The 14,744-nt window shown below is 42.9% G+C and overlaps 1 long non-coding RNA gene across 1 annotated transcript in view; it reads right to left on the bottom strand.

Annotated features, from left to right (window-relative positions):
- LOC124713341 overlaps positions 1–2,798 on the bottom strand; it is a 278,410-nt gene extending 275,612 nt beyond the window's left edge. Inside the window, exon 1 of the long non-coding RNA XR_007005634.1 lies at positions 2,679–2,798. This is a non-coding gene — a long non-coding RNA (uncharacterized LOC124713341). The remainder of the gene's footprint in view (positions 1–2,678) is intronic.
- Between the last annotated feature and the right edge of the window lie 11,946 nt (positions 2,799–14,744).

Genomic DNA, 14,744 nt, shown 5'->3' with positions numbered 1-14,744 from the left:
ACCTGTTCCAATCCTCCTGTTAAGGAATCTATTATTTAGAATCCTATGATGATGAACGCATATGAGGAGAACCTTCATCGTGCATCAAGTACACGTTTCGTTGCACTGATAAAGGCTCTTCACCTAGCAAATCGGGTAGAGTGTTATCTAAAGAAGCCCTCGAATGCTCGTCCCTTAAACCTCGATATAACTATGAAGAGCTGTGGAAAATGTGTTTTAAGGTGAAAATAGTGTTGCAGGAATCACTTGTGGAAGTTTTAATGCAGGAAAGCGGAAAGCTGGGAAGTAACTTCTTACGCAGATAACGCGTAATCATGGCGTTTGTTAGCTGCGTAATGTGGATAATTGCATTAGGCTTTCATGGAGCTGGGGGAAGCGTAATAGGTGGATATTGGCTTGTACATAGCGCGAGAAGGATGGGATGGTTAGTGGCTACCGGTAATTACTATGCTAAAAGGCTTGCCGTTTACGAGCACTTGGCGAGCCGCCGGCGTGTCTATCACAAAACCGTTACCCCACTATGACGCTGCACAACCACAAATATCGCATCACTTCACACCGCCCGTGGGATAAATCCACACACTCGCGGCGAGACCAACGTAGAGATGCCTGTCACACAAGCACGGTGTGTGCACTTATATGTGATTCAGAAAACACAATGTAAGTTAATATGACGTTGCAACGGTCTGGTGACATTGTAACAAAATGAGTGTGGAAATGCCGGCTACATTCCTGACAGCGTTGATTACAATTAACTCTTGGGTAGACCGCGAATACATCATAGCACCAACACTATTGCTAGAAGGTGCTGCCTAACTGTAAGTTACTATAATTCCGTCTTCGGATGAGAAACACACGTAATTGTCTGTTACAACAGTCTCTCCCGATGTGCAACTGTTTTCTGTAATCTCTTAATCGCTACTACATATAGTTTTGCTGTCAGTCTTATGAGGGTCTTTTGAGTTTTAGGTTGAATGTAACTGTTTTTCTGAAGCCAACAAAGTGTTTTGTTGTCATACTCCTCTCCCTGTCTTGCACTACACTCTTCGCATCTGCTCTTATGTTAAACGCGACACCGTGGATGATTTTGTACTTGTTCTTATGTTCGCCTGTGCCTTCAGTCTCTTTCTTCTACTGCTTCGTCCAGTGCCAAGGTAATCGTTCTTGGATGTCTTAGTAAATGTTCCGGAATTGTATCTAGACTTCTGAAAGCGGCTTTTTCAGAAGTTCTTCACCCACCTATTCATCCTACTGCACCTCCGCTTCGTACATTAATTGTGAACCTAGTTTGTGTTAATTGTGTGAAAATATTTGTTTCTACTTGAATCTTAGTTTGTGAAAGGAAAAGAAAGACTAAAAATTGAAACATTGAAATAGATCCAACGCATCTGTATTTAATTCTTTTTAGGAAATGTGGCTACTCTTAATTGCTGTGTCATCTCATTTAATCGATACTTCATGTAACAGTGAAATGGCACTATGCCAGTAGAAAGTTGTGCGTAGGCATTCCCGTAAGGTTTAAATGTCAGATGCATTGTCTCACGGCACTGCCGTCATTCCCTTGTGTAATTATCACAAGGAATGGAATAAGAGTTTAAGTACACACTCAGTATGCAGTTTACATTTAACTGGTACGTGCAAATCCGAACTATTCTCACTATTGCACATTCTCAAACCAAAATCGGCCTCAACATGTTACCCACAAATGATTGCTTCCTCGTACTCCTAGCTGGATTTACCTACCAACTACCATAGTTATTTCGCTCCGAGGTATGCTGTTACTGACCATTGCTGATCCGTCCCAACGTGTGTATGAGCTGTTTCAGTCGTGTGCCGAATCAGAGAAAGGTATTGCCCTCCGATACGCAGCGTTCTGGGACTCTAGAGGATCGTCTGAACAAATTGCTGCGTCTACAGTACCTTCTGCTAACAGATCTTCCCTCATCCGGTACTGAACACTTAGTGAAGTTATAAATGATGGGTAGCGTTTATGGGAGGTTCCGCGAGGTGAAATACAAAACTAAATTATTTATATTTGAGATTAAGTTTTTCCCAGAGTTATAAAAGTTTTGCAGGACTTCATCTGCTGCGAGGCTGAATGAATGATGAGTTCACTGAAAGGCACAACTGCACGCACTTCGGCTTTGGACACGAGTATGTAACTTCATCCGAGAATGAGAAAAGAATTATTGAAATGTGATCTACACAAAAAAACGCGCATATACAGCAATTTTCTTCTATCACTGATGGAACTCATCGAGCAGCTGACTCACCGAGACTTACACTCAGAATACTTTGGAACTCTAAACTAGAATTCATATACATTTAAGTAGTCGCTCAGGTAGTGTATAAATAAAAAGAATTCACTGTTCCGCTTTCGATCAGGCTAAGACGCTGAAACATGTAATCATACGTCACGGAAGATGATGCCAATAACGCACGCAGTACGCTTAAATCTTGTGCAGCGACCTAGAACCACAGTCTACATGTTAAGAAATGCAGTTAACACCTGGCACGCATGTGCAGCAATCTCGTAATATACTAGGCTTTATCCCAACAAGTGTCAGTGCACAAGGACAACTACACTGCAATAATGCTTAGATTACAGTCAACGAACTCTCGCTGAAGACGAGAGCCGTGTAAGGCAGCAGAGAGGGCATGTACGCGAGGCTACTCACGGGCGCGTCAGCACAGGCGTCCGGCGTGGGTGTGTGCTGTGGTGAGGCGTGGAGAGGAGCGGCGCGTCCGGCCTGTGTCCCGCAGCAGAGGGTGCCGTCTGGCTGCGGCGGCCACCGGCGTCTCACTGGCGAAGACGCGCGCCCCGCGGCACTCTGCCGCCTGCCGCCGCGACAGCAGCGCCGCGCCGTGACGGTCACGCGACACGCGCGGCCGGGCGCCCTGCCGCGCTGGACCGAGATTCGGGGAAACCGGGCAGTGTCACACTGCCGGCCTCCTCTAAATTATTCAACAGACCGCTCCCTCCAGACAGCCGGGCAACAAATCTTGCGGTTACTGCCCAACCGGCCGCGAGGCGTCTGCCGGCGCACAATCTCTGAGATGATATCGAGGGATCGAGCAAAGCCCGAATCGCTTTGCTAAACCACGAGTGTATAACTTGAAAAGTTCTCAGCATAACGTTAAGTTGTACTGCCTACTATGTGGGGAAAACAGGCAGAAACTTCAACACCCGTTTTCAAGAACATGTAAATGCTTTCAGACTCAAGAATTTCGAAAAATCAGTCATTGCACAACATATGTTGGAAACTAAACATGTCATCAACAGCCTTGGAAACAATTTGGTAATACTACATAACGAACCCAATGGTAAGACCGTAAGTCTGTTAGAACAACTGGAGATATACTGCCGCAAAATCAAAAAACCAAAATCTATGTTAAATGAAAAACAGATTTCACAAGTCATAGTTATTTCAGTAATTTCAAAGAACTTTTCTAAAGTTATTATTCCTCGCATATGTCAATTGTTTGTAGTAATATCTTTAGCACTACGTATAAATTCATCTTTGACAACAACAGGTACAAAAACATCTGTGAAGTGAAACTTCCTGGCAGATTAAAACTGTGTGCCGGACCGAGACTCGAACTCGGGACCTTTGCCTTTCGCAGGCCATGTCTCCGCAATATCCTTTCTTTCAGGACTGCTAGTTCTCCAAGGTTCGCAGGACAGCTTCTGTTAAGTTTGGAAGAATGGAGACGAGGTACTGACGGAATTAAAGCTGTGAGGACGGGGCGTGAGTCGTGCTTGGGTAGCTCAGTTGGTAGAGCACTTGCCCGCGAAAGGCAAAGGTCCCGAGTTCGAGTCTCGGTCCGGCACACAGTTTTAATCTGCCAGGAAGTTTCATATCAGCGCACACTCCGCTGTAGAGTGAAAATTTCATTCCATAATCTGTGATGTGTTTATAAACATGTGTGTGCAAATGTACATCCTGAATGAAGTGACATGTGATAAAATGACGGAGAAAAGAATGTTTGCCTGTACTAAAACGTTGAAAATGCTTTCCTTGGATTACATGGTAAGTTTACATTGCTCATTTTCCACTATTTCGAACATATTTCCCGCGTTCGACTTACGAAATTCATAACCTAACATTAAACCTTTTCGTGACAGGAATATGCATTTCACGTCATTCAGGAGAAGAAATAAGACATGTATTAAAACAAAGTACACCTGACGATGGACCCAAAGGATCCGAAATGTATCGTGTAGTTAATAAAACACGAAAAAGTTGTGACTGAAGACGTTATTTAATTCATACCTCCAATGTAACGTAAAGTACAATTTTTGGATGCACTTATTTTCCTATGTATTTTTTCCAACCTCCACTTCATCCAGCGCGTATATTTCATTCGGAAAGTGCGATCCTGAAAGGTCTGTAAAATACCCAACTTCGGCAAGAAACAACCAATTTCTTCAGTCCTGTGAATGTCTGGATGTCGAGAGGATGGAAAATCTATTGAGTATGTGCGTGTCAGAATAATTAGAACTTCATAACCCTCAAATTTTCTACTTGCAATTCACCTATGTCGGCTTGTAGTGCAAAACTGGGATAGGTAGCCAGGCGGGGGAGATGACCAACGACTGTGTTCCAGTTTCCCGCTTTACAACGCTGCCGATAAGTTGATAGTGAGTCTTCGTCGCGAGTGAGTCGTTGATGTTTCCCTTGACTCTTCAAATAAGTACTTTTAATCATTTTACTTTTAGTAGACCTTAATATTATACAGCATGTCAATACTTTTCCATTTTTCCATAAGATAGAGTGTGAGTAGTTACGGAAACTTACATTTTAGTATTGTATCGGTCTAGCTGCACAAAGGTATGTTCTTTCTCTTTGCTTCTCGCTCACTATGGCCATCTCTCCTTGCTGTTTGGGAGAGATGGACATACCATCTTTGGAATAGTTAGCCACCACGTAAAACTTGTTTTTTTTAGCTTCGACAAGAATTCATTTTTATTTACAGATGCCAACGAAATACGTTCCTAAGATCGTTCCAATACAAGCAAATTGACGAAGAACACTTCAAATTGCTATTAATAAAGCAAAAAAACAAAAGATACTAAGGTTAAAATCTTCTGGGTTCTTAGGTCGCGTCATATTTCCTTCTAAAGTAATCAGCATTTCGACAGGATGTTTCGGTGTCCACTATTGCTAGAACACATAGTGGACACCGAAGCATCCTAAAGAAGATCCCAGCAGAGGGGTCGACACGTCGGTTATTTTAGAAGGAAATGTGACGCGGCCTAACAACGCAGAAGATTCTAACCTTAGTGACAACGGCCACGAAAACCTAAAGACTTATATAAATGATACTTTTTAAGTCAGAAAAGTTTCTATAGAGTTCAATATTCCAAGGAAAACACTAGAGCGAAACTCGCCATCTGTTCCTTACGTGTCTGACCATCTAACTCTGATACACGGGTGAGATGGCCAAGTGTTACGTAATTAATAAAAAAATAAAAAAAACCGCAGTTACTTCGACATTTGGTCTAACTTCGTGAACTAAGTCTTATTTTCTTTTTCATGGTCATATAAACCAACATATGGTAATTTCCCAGTGTTTTTGTGGATGTGGGTTTGATATTTGCAGCCTCTGTTTTACCCTACATGAGCCTGATGCAGGGCATATTTCTTTTTCAGTCCACATCTCTGTTTACCGATGACTAGTAAACCTGTCAGAGACGAAAAACAGCAAAGGATTTGGAAAATACACTGGGCTTAGCACAGGGCACAATTCCTGCCACTGACAGTCAAATACTCTTGGGTAAGTTTCCTCCAGCGTCAGTCTAACATTTGGTCACATCTGTGTCAAGTGCCATTGCACTAACGTGTGTCAGTGGTAAGGAACACCCTGGAGAGTCAGGTAGCCTACAAGACCCACGAGTTGTCGGATCCTAGCTGGTGCGTGTCCTGTGCGACGGACCAGAAGGGACTGTATCATACCTGACATATACTACTGGCCATTAAAATTGCTACATCACGAAGATGACGTGCTACAGACGCGAAATTTAACCGACAGGAAGTAGATGCTGTGATATGCAAATGATTAGCTTTTCATAGCATTCATACAAGGCTGGCGCCGGTGGCGACACCTACAACGTGCTGACATGAGGAAAGTTTCCAACCGATTTCTCATACACAAACAGCAATTGACCGGCGTTGCCTGGTGAAACGTTGTTGTGATGCCTCGTGTAAGGAGAAGAAATGCGTACCATCACGTTTCCGACTTTGATAAAGGTCGGATTGTAGCCTATCGCGATTGCGGTTTATCATATCGCGACACTGCTGCACGCGTTGGTCGAGGTCCAATGACTGTTAGCAGAATATGGAATCGGTGTGTTCAGGAGAGTAATTTATTTATTTATTTATTTACAAGTCAAGTACCGTAGGACCAAATTGAGGAGCTAATTTCCAAGGTCATGGAACGTGTCAGTACATGAACTTACAACATAATAGTAATAACAGATAAAAATAAATGTTCATGAACCTGAAAAAAAGTCAGTCCATAAGTTTAAGTAAACGCTATCAGCAATAAAATAAGAATCAGCTTAATTTTTCAAGGAAATCCTCGACAGAGTATAAGGAGTGACTCATGAGGAAACTCTTCAGTTTCGATTTGAAAGCACGTGGATTACTGCTAAGATTTTTGAATTCGAGTGGCAGCTTACTGAAACTGGATGCAGCAGTATACTGCACACCTTTTTGCACAAGAGTTAAGGAAGTCCGATCCAAATGGAGGTTTGATTTCTGCCGAGTATTAACCGAGTGAAAGTTGCTTACTCTTCGAAATAAACTAATATTAGTAACAATAAACGACAATAAGGAATATACATATTGAGAGGCCAATGTCAAAATACCCAGACTCGTTAACAGAGGTCGACAAGAGGCTCGTGAACTCACACCACTTACCGAACCGCCCGTTTCTGAGCCAAAAATATCCTTCAGAATGGGAAGAGTTGCCCCAAAACATAATACCATACGACATAAGTGAATGAAAATAAGCAAAGTAGACTAATTTACGTGTCGAAGTATCACTCACTTTTGATAGCGGTCGAATAGTGAAAATGGCAGTATTAAGTCTTTGAACAAGATCCTGAACGTGGGCTTTCCACGACAGCTTACTATCTATCTGAACACCTAGAATTTTGAACTGTTCAGTTTCACTAATCATATGCCCGTTCTGTGAGATTAAAACGTCAGGTTTTGTTGAATTGTGTGTTAGAAACTGTAAAAACTGAGTCTTACTGTGATTTAACGTTAGTTTATTTTCTACAAGCCATGAACTGAGGTCATGTACTGCACTACTTGAGGCCGGCCGGAGTGGCCGAGCGGTTCTAGGCGCTACAGTCTGGAACCGCGCGACCGCTACGGTCGCAGGTTCCAATCCTGCCTCGGGCATGGATGTGTGTGATGTCCTTAGGTTAGTTAGGTTTAAGTAGCTCTAAGTTCTAGGGGACTGATGACCACAGCAGTTAAGTCCCATAGTGCTCAGAGCCATTTGAACCATTTGCACTACTTGAAACCGAATCAGTGTTGCACACAACATCCTTTACTTCCAAGTTAGTGTCATCAGCAAACAGAAATATTTTAGAGTTACCCATAATACTAGAGGGCATATCATTTATATAAATAAGGAACAGGAGCGACCCCAACACTGATCACTGAGGCACCCCCCACTTGGCAGTACCCCACTCAGATCCCACATCACAGCCGTTATCAACATTCTGAATAATGACCTTTTGCTGCCTGTTGCTAAAGTAAGAGGTGAACCAATTGTGAGCTACTCCCCTTATTCCGTAATGGTCCAACTTCTGGAGCAAAATTGTGAGATCAACACAGTCAAATGCCATTGTTAAATCAAAAAATACGCCAAGCGTTCGAAACTTTTTGTTTAGCCCATCCAGTACCTCACAGAGAAAAGAGAATATAGCATTTTCAGTTGTCAAACGACTTCTAAAGCCGAACTGTACATTTGATAGCAAATCGTGTGATATAAAATCATCAATTAAGCTTACATACACGGAACGCCGTGCTGAAACCCAACGGCCTCGTATCACTAGCAGTCGAGATGACAGGGATCTTATCCACATGGCTGTAACGGATCGTGCAGCCACGTCTCGATCCCAGAGTCAACAGATGGGGACGTTTGCAAGACAACAACCATCTGCATGAACAGTTCGACGACGTTTGCAGCAGCATGGACTATCAGCTTGGAGACCATGGCTGCGGTTACCCTTGACGTAGCATCGCAGACAGAAGCGCCTGCGATGGTGTACTCAACGACGAACCTGGGTGCACGAATGGCAAAACGTCATTTTTTTCGGATAAATCCAGGTTCTGTTTACAGCATCATGATGGTCGCATCCGTGTTTGGCGACATAGCGGTGAACGCACACTGGAAGCGTGTTTTTGTCATCGCCATCCTGGTGTATCACCCGGCGTGATGGTATGGGGTGCCATTGGTTTCACGTCTCGGTCACCTCTTGTTCGCAACGACGTCACTTTGAACAGTGGGCGTTACATTTCAGATGTGTTACGACCCGTGGCTCTACCCTTCATTCGATCCCTGCGAAACCCTACATTTCAGCAGGATAGGGCACGACTGCATGTTGCAGGTCCTGTACGGGCCTTCCTGGATACAGATAATGTTCGACCGCTGCCCTGGTCAGCACATTCTCCAGATCTCTCACCAAGTGAAAACGTCTGGTCAATGGTGGCCGAGCAACTGGCTCGTCACAATACGCCAGTCACTACTCTTGATGAACTGTGGTATCGCGTTGAAGCTGCATGGGCGGCTGTTCCTGTACACGCCATCCAAGCTCTGTTTGACTCAATGCCCAGGCGCATCAAGGCCGTTATTACGGCCAGATGTGGTTGTTCTGGGTACTGATTTCACAGGATCTATGCACCCAAATTGCGTGAAAATGTAATCACATGTCAGTTCTAGTATAATATATTTGTGCAATGAATATCCGTTTATCATCTGCATTTCTTGTTGGTGTAGCAATTTTAATGGTCAGTAGTGTATTTGCAGAACTACATCTTCCGATAACAACTTGGCGGACATTTTCAGGATGCCCCATCCTTACTGTTTCATCTTAAGAGCGGCCGTTGTCCGCAGTCGCCCTAATCGTGGAAGTCTGATCACGTCCAATTGTCATGGCAACATACTATCTCTTTTACAGGGTATCAAATGTATCGTGGAATTTGGAACTGTATTTTTGTACTATCCCAGTTTCACACCCGTCTCCTGCGTCTCGGTGCAAGGACATCCCGCGTTCCGTGAATGACCTTCGGTCTAGTTCTAGCAAAATATTGTTTCTCAAAGAGAAACCAGAGGTGATTTGTGATCGGTCAGGTCCTAAGTCTTCCCATCCAAACGCAACCTCACTCAGTGGTCGCCTCGTTCCCCCAAAGTAGTTGCGCTCTTCTAATGGCTGGACGGTGTCATCATAACACTCACACACACAGTGACTTGCGCTACTTTCCGTACTACTGCTTGTCGAAATCAGGAAATCGGAAACTAATACCACGGGAGGTGGCGCAGTGCTAAGACATTGGTCTCGTATTCAGAGGAAGGTAGGTCGAAACTACGTCTGTCAATCTGCTTTTGGGTTCCGTGAATTCCTTCAATCGCTTAAGGCGCATGTCTAAATGATTTCTTTGAAAGGGTAGAGCCGATATCCTTTTCCGATCGGAGATTATGCGTGCTATTTAATGAACAGGTCGCGCCAACGGGAAGTTAAATTCTAATATTTTTCGTTTCCCTCGGAAAAGTAATGAAATGAATTTCAGAGAAGCGATTTAAGTTGAAACTATTAAAGCAATAGTTATTCGGACAAGTGGCTGAAAATGAATTGCAATTTTGTGGCGCCCTCCATCGGTGATGCTGGAATTCAATATGGTGTTGGCCCACCCTTAGCCTTGATGACAGCTTCCAATATCGCATGCATACTTTCAATCAGGTGCTGGAAGGTTTCTTGGGGAATGGCAGCCCATTCTACTCGGAGTGCTGCACTGAGGACAGGTATCGATGTCAGTCAGTGAGGCCTGGCACGAAGTCTGAGTTCCAAAACATCCCAAAGGCGTCCTATAGGCTTCAGGTCAGGACTCTGTGCAGACCAGTCCATTACAGGGATGTTACTGTCGTGTAACCACTCCACCACAGGCCGTGCATTATGAACAGCTGCTCGGTCGTGTTGAAAGATGCGATCGCCAGCCCCGAATTGCTCTTTAACATTGGGAAGCAAGAAAGTGCTTAAAACATCAGTGTAGGCCTGTGCTGTGATAGTGCCACGCAAAACAACAAGGGGTGCAAGCCCCCTCCATGAAAAAAACGATCACACCATAACATCACCGCCTCCAGATTTTACTGTTGGCACTACACACGCTAGCAGATGACGTTCACTAGGCATTCGCCATACCCACCCCCTGCCATCGGATGGCCACACTGTGTATCGTGATTCGTCATTTCACACAACGTTTCTCCACCGTTCAGTCTTCCAATATTTACGCTCCTTACACCAAAGCGAGGCGTCATTTGACATTTACCGGCGTGATGTGTGGCTTATGAGCAGCCGCTCAACCATGAAATCCAAGTTTTCACACCTCCCACCTAACTGTCATAGTACTTGCAGTGGATCCTGATGCACTTTGGAATTCCTGGGTTATGGTCTGGCTGGATGTCTGCCTATTAGAAATTACGACCCTCTTCAACTGTTGGCGGTCTCGGTCCCTTCACGTATCCACTTCACTATCACATTGGATACAGTGGACCTAGGGATGTTTAGGAGTGTGGAAATCTCGTGTACAGACTTATGAAAAAAGTGACACCCAATCACCTGACCATGTTCGAAGTTCGTAAGTTCCGCAGAGCGCCACAATCTGATTTGTCACGATGTCTAATGACTACTGAGGTCGCTAATATGGAGTATCTGGTAATAGGTGGCAGCACAAGGCACCTAATATGAAAAACGTATGTTTCTGGGGGTGTCCGGATACTTTTGATCACGTAGTTCGTATCACTTAGTGTACATCATAGTTGCATTGAGGCTATATTATTTCTAAAAACATTGCCTCTATTCGCTAATTTTGACGATTTGCTTCTTATGAAGTGTCATGTAAATGTAATATTGCGACATAAGTTAATGACATGGAAATTTCCAAACGTGAAGCTAGTAGAGTTTGAAACACGTATGTTTCATATGTATTCATTACCAGCGATGGCGAGGCATGACAGAATCTCTGACCAGAGAGTTATTTATCGTTGCTAGTCTGCGCTTGACCGCGCGAGACGACAGTGCTAGAGTGTGGTAGTGAGTGGACGGTTGTACTGAGCGGGCGTCGGCATGCGTCGACCGCTTGCTCTTCCTGTGACTCTGATCAGTATTGTGGTGGACGATGTGTATTATTATAGAAGGTAATGAACCAGCATTGCGCTCAGCTAATAACGTATGTTAATTGAAATTAATTTGTTCAAAAAGTGCCCCAATAATAATTTTTCTACAAAGCAACTTTTTTAAAGGAAAAGATTCATTTCAAGTTAAATAATATTTCCTATGCATTTCCTCCAACAATCAAAATCAAAAATAGGCCAGCGTTGCACGGAGCTGTGCCGAAAAATAAGAGCAGATATCGATGCAGTTTTACTGAGGTAAGAATTTGTCAGGTTTAATTATTTCACAGGGCCGAAGGTCAGCGCAGCTGCCCTTGTAAAATTTACCAGGTTTAATTATTTGTGTTGAAATATTACATTCAGTTCATGGTTCATTATTTAATTAACAATAGTGTGTGATTTTACGATCAATCTTCATTCCTTAATTTTGTGGGGCGTTTACATTTTTGGGCAATTATTATTCTTTAATTTTGCAAGGTCGGCCTTTACGCCTTTGTGCTGTACGTGTCCCTTCACGAGGATGCTTTCAATCGCCATAAGACAAGAGATTACTATCAGACATTCAAACAGTACCAGTCGAAATACACTCCATCTACTCTTATGATGAATAATACAAACGGAAAGGTAGCACATAACAATTATGACAATTCAATGATATTGGCTAAATATTTCAAACAGTTACAAAATAGCGCGGAACCCGAACATTATTTGGAATTAGACTCCTATCCAAGAAACAAAACGCATTTAGAATGAATTACATCACGACACCCAGATGAAGTATAAGCATCGATTAACTCACTTCGGAATTATAAAGCAGCAGATGAGAACCAACTAGTGGCAGAACTTCGGAAATATGCAAATATACAAATTATTCTGAACTTACACAAACATCTTACTGACATTTGGAATACTGAGGAGTTACCAGAGGAATGGAATGTTGCAATAATCCATCCACTACAAACCACGTAACTGTCATAGTACTTGCAGTGGATCCTGATGCACTTTGGAATTCCTGGGTTATGGTCTGGCTGGATGTCTGCCTATTAGAAATTACGACCCTCTTCAACTGTTGGCGGTCTCGGTCCCTTCACGTATCCACTTCACTATCACATTGGATACAATGGACCTAGGGATGTTTAGGAGTGTGGAAATCTCGCGTACAGACGTATGACAAAAGTGACACCCAATCACCTGACCATGTTCGAAGTCCGTAAGTTCCGCAGAGCGCCACATTCTGCTTCGTCACGATGTCTAATGACTACTGAGGTCGCGCCGCTCTTGTTTGGATCTTCTCTATCTCCTCTGTCAACCCGACCTGGTACGGATCCCACACTGATGAGCAATACTCAAGTATAGGTCGAACGAGTGTTTTGTAAGCCACCTCCTTTGTTGATGGACTACATTTTCTAAGGACTCTCGGAATGAATCTCAACCTGGCACTTGCCTTACCAACAATTAATTTTATATGATCATTCCACTTCAAATAGTTCCGCACGCATACTCCCAGATATTTTACAGAAGAAACTGCTACCAGTGTTTGTTCCGCTATCATATAATCATACAATAAAGGATCCTTCTTTCTATGTATTCGCAGTACATTACATTTGTTTATGTTAAGGGTTAGTTGCCACTCCCTGCACCAAGTGCCTATTACCTGGGCTTTAATTTTTTCTAATCTTATTGTATGTTGTTTATCTTATGCTGAATAATTAACTTCTGTTTAAATCTCATTATTCCTACACTGATGTTTTAAGCACTTTCTTGCTTCCCAATGTTAAAGAGCAATTCGGGGCCGTGATAGTGCCACGCAAAACAACAAGGGGTGCAAGCCCCCTCCATGAAAAAAACGATCACACCATAACTTCACCGCCTCCAGATTTTACTGTTGGCACTACACACGCTAGCAGATGACGTTCACTAGGCATTCGCCATACCCACCCCCTGACATCGGATGGCCACACTGTGTATCGTGATTCGTCATTTCACACAACGTTTCTCCACCGTTCAGTCTTCCAATATTTACGCTCCTTACACCAAAGCGAGGCGTCATTTGGCATTTACCGGCGTGATGTGTGGCTTATGAGCAGCCGCTCAACCATGAAATCCAAGTTTTCACACCTCCCACCTACAAAAAAAAAGGAGATGGATCGGATCCAAATAATTATAGGGGTATAGCCCTGCTGGATATAACTTATAAAATTTTTCCAAGGTTCGGTATTTCAGAATTCATGAACAGCTTGATGGTGAACTAGGCGAATATCAAGGAGGCTTTAGTCCAGGACGAAGCTGTCCTGATCAAATTATTGGTCTCAAATGGATAATGAAACATCAAAGGGTCAGGGACAAGAAACTAGTGATCAGGTTTGTCGATTTTAAAAAAGGCTGCTACAGTATCCATAGTGAATCTCTACTGTCAGTTCTTAAAGAATCTGGTTTACACCAGAAACTTGTCAACCTCACTGTAGTCAACCTTCGAAATACTAAAGATAGAGTAAGGTTCAGAAATGAATTTTCTGAACCTTTTGAGAGTCATACTGGCCTTCGACAAGGAAATGGATTGTCTCCATTATTGTTCAATTGTGTACTGGAGAAAATCATGCGTGAATGGAACAAGATATTCCCACCATCTGCTAAGATTGGAAGAAAGATTCGACTTAACTACTTGGCATTTGAAGATGGTTTGGCGCTGTTAGCAAACAATACTGATAAAGTAAAGGCTCAGATATAACAACTAGAACGATTAGCGGCAGAGGTTGGATTGCAAATTTCGTTTGAGAAAACAGAAATGATGCCCAGCTTCCCAGTTGACACATCCCATATCATACTCCACAATGATCAAAAAATTAAAGTAGTAAAAAAGTTAAAAATCTTGGTGAGATTATTACCTGGAATGTTAATGAAAGAGCATCAATAGAAAACAGAATATTAAAAGTTCAGCGAGCGCAAAGAACCACGTGGCCAACCTACAAAAAACGATCTCTCTCAATAAATGCTAAATTTCGACATTACTCCTCCGTCGTTAAACCGGAAGCAACATATGCAAGTGAAACGCTATTCAGACTAAATACTCAAGCAACAACTGACAAATTGCAGAAAGTTGACAGAAGATACTCCGAACATTTAACAGTAAGAAACATCAAGTTAATGGGCAGTGGAAACTTTTGCCCAATTCGATAGTGTATAAAGAAAGTGGATCCATTATTGATTCAATGCGCAAAAGAAGGATTGCAGTTTTCGCCCACATACCTCGCTTATCAAATACTAGAATCCTGAAGCAACTTTTTGACTAGTTCTGGAACAGTAAAACCAAAAACACCTGGTTTAAAGAAGTACAA

The sequence above is a fragment of the Schistocerca piceifrons genome, chromosome 1 (assembly GCF_021461385.2).
Source record: "Schistocerca piceifrons isolate TAMUIC-IGC-003096 chromosome 1, iqSchPice1.1, whole genome shotgun sequence".
Lineage (NCBI taxonomy): Eukaryota > Metazoa > Arthropoda > Insecta > Orthoptera > Acrididae > Schistocerca > Schistocerca piceifrons.
This window is presented reverse-complemented; position numbering and strand designations above follow the sequence as displayed.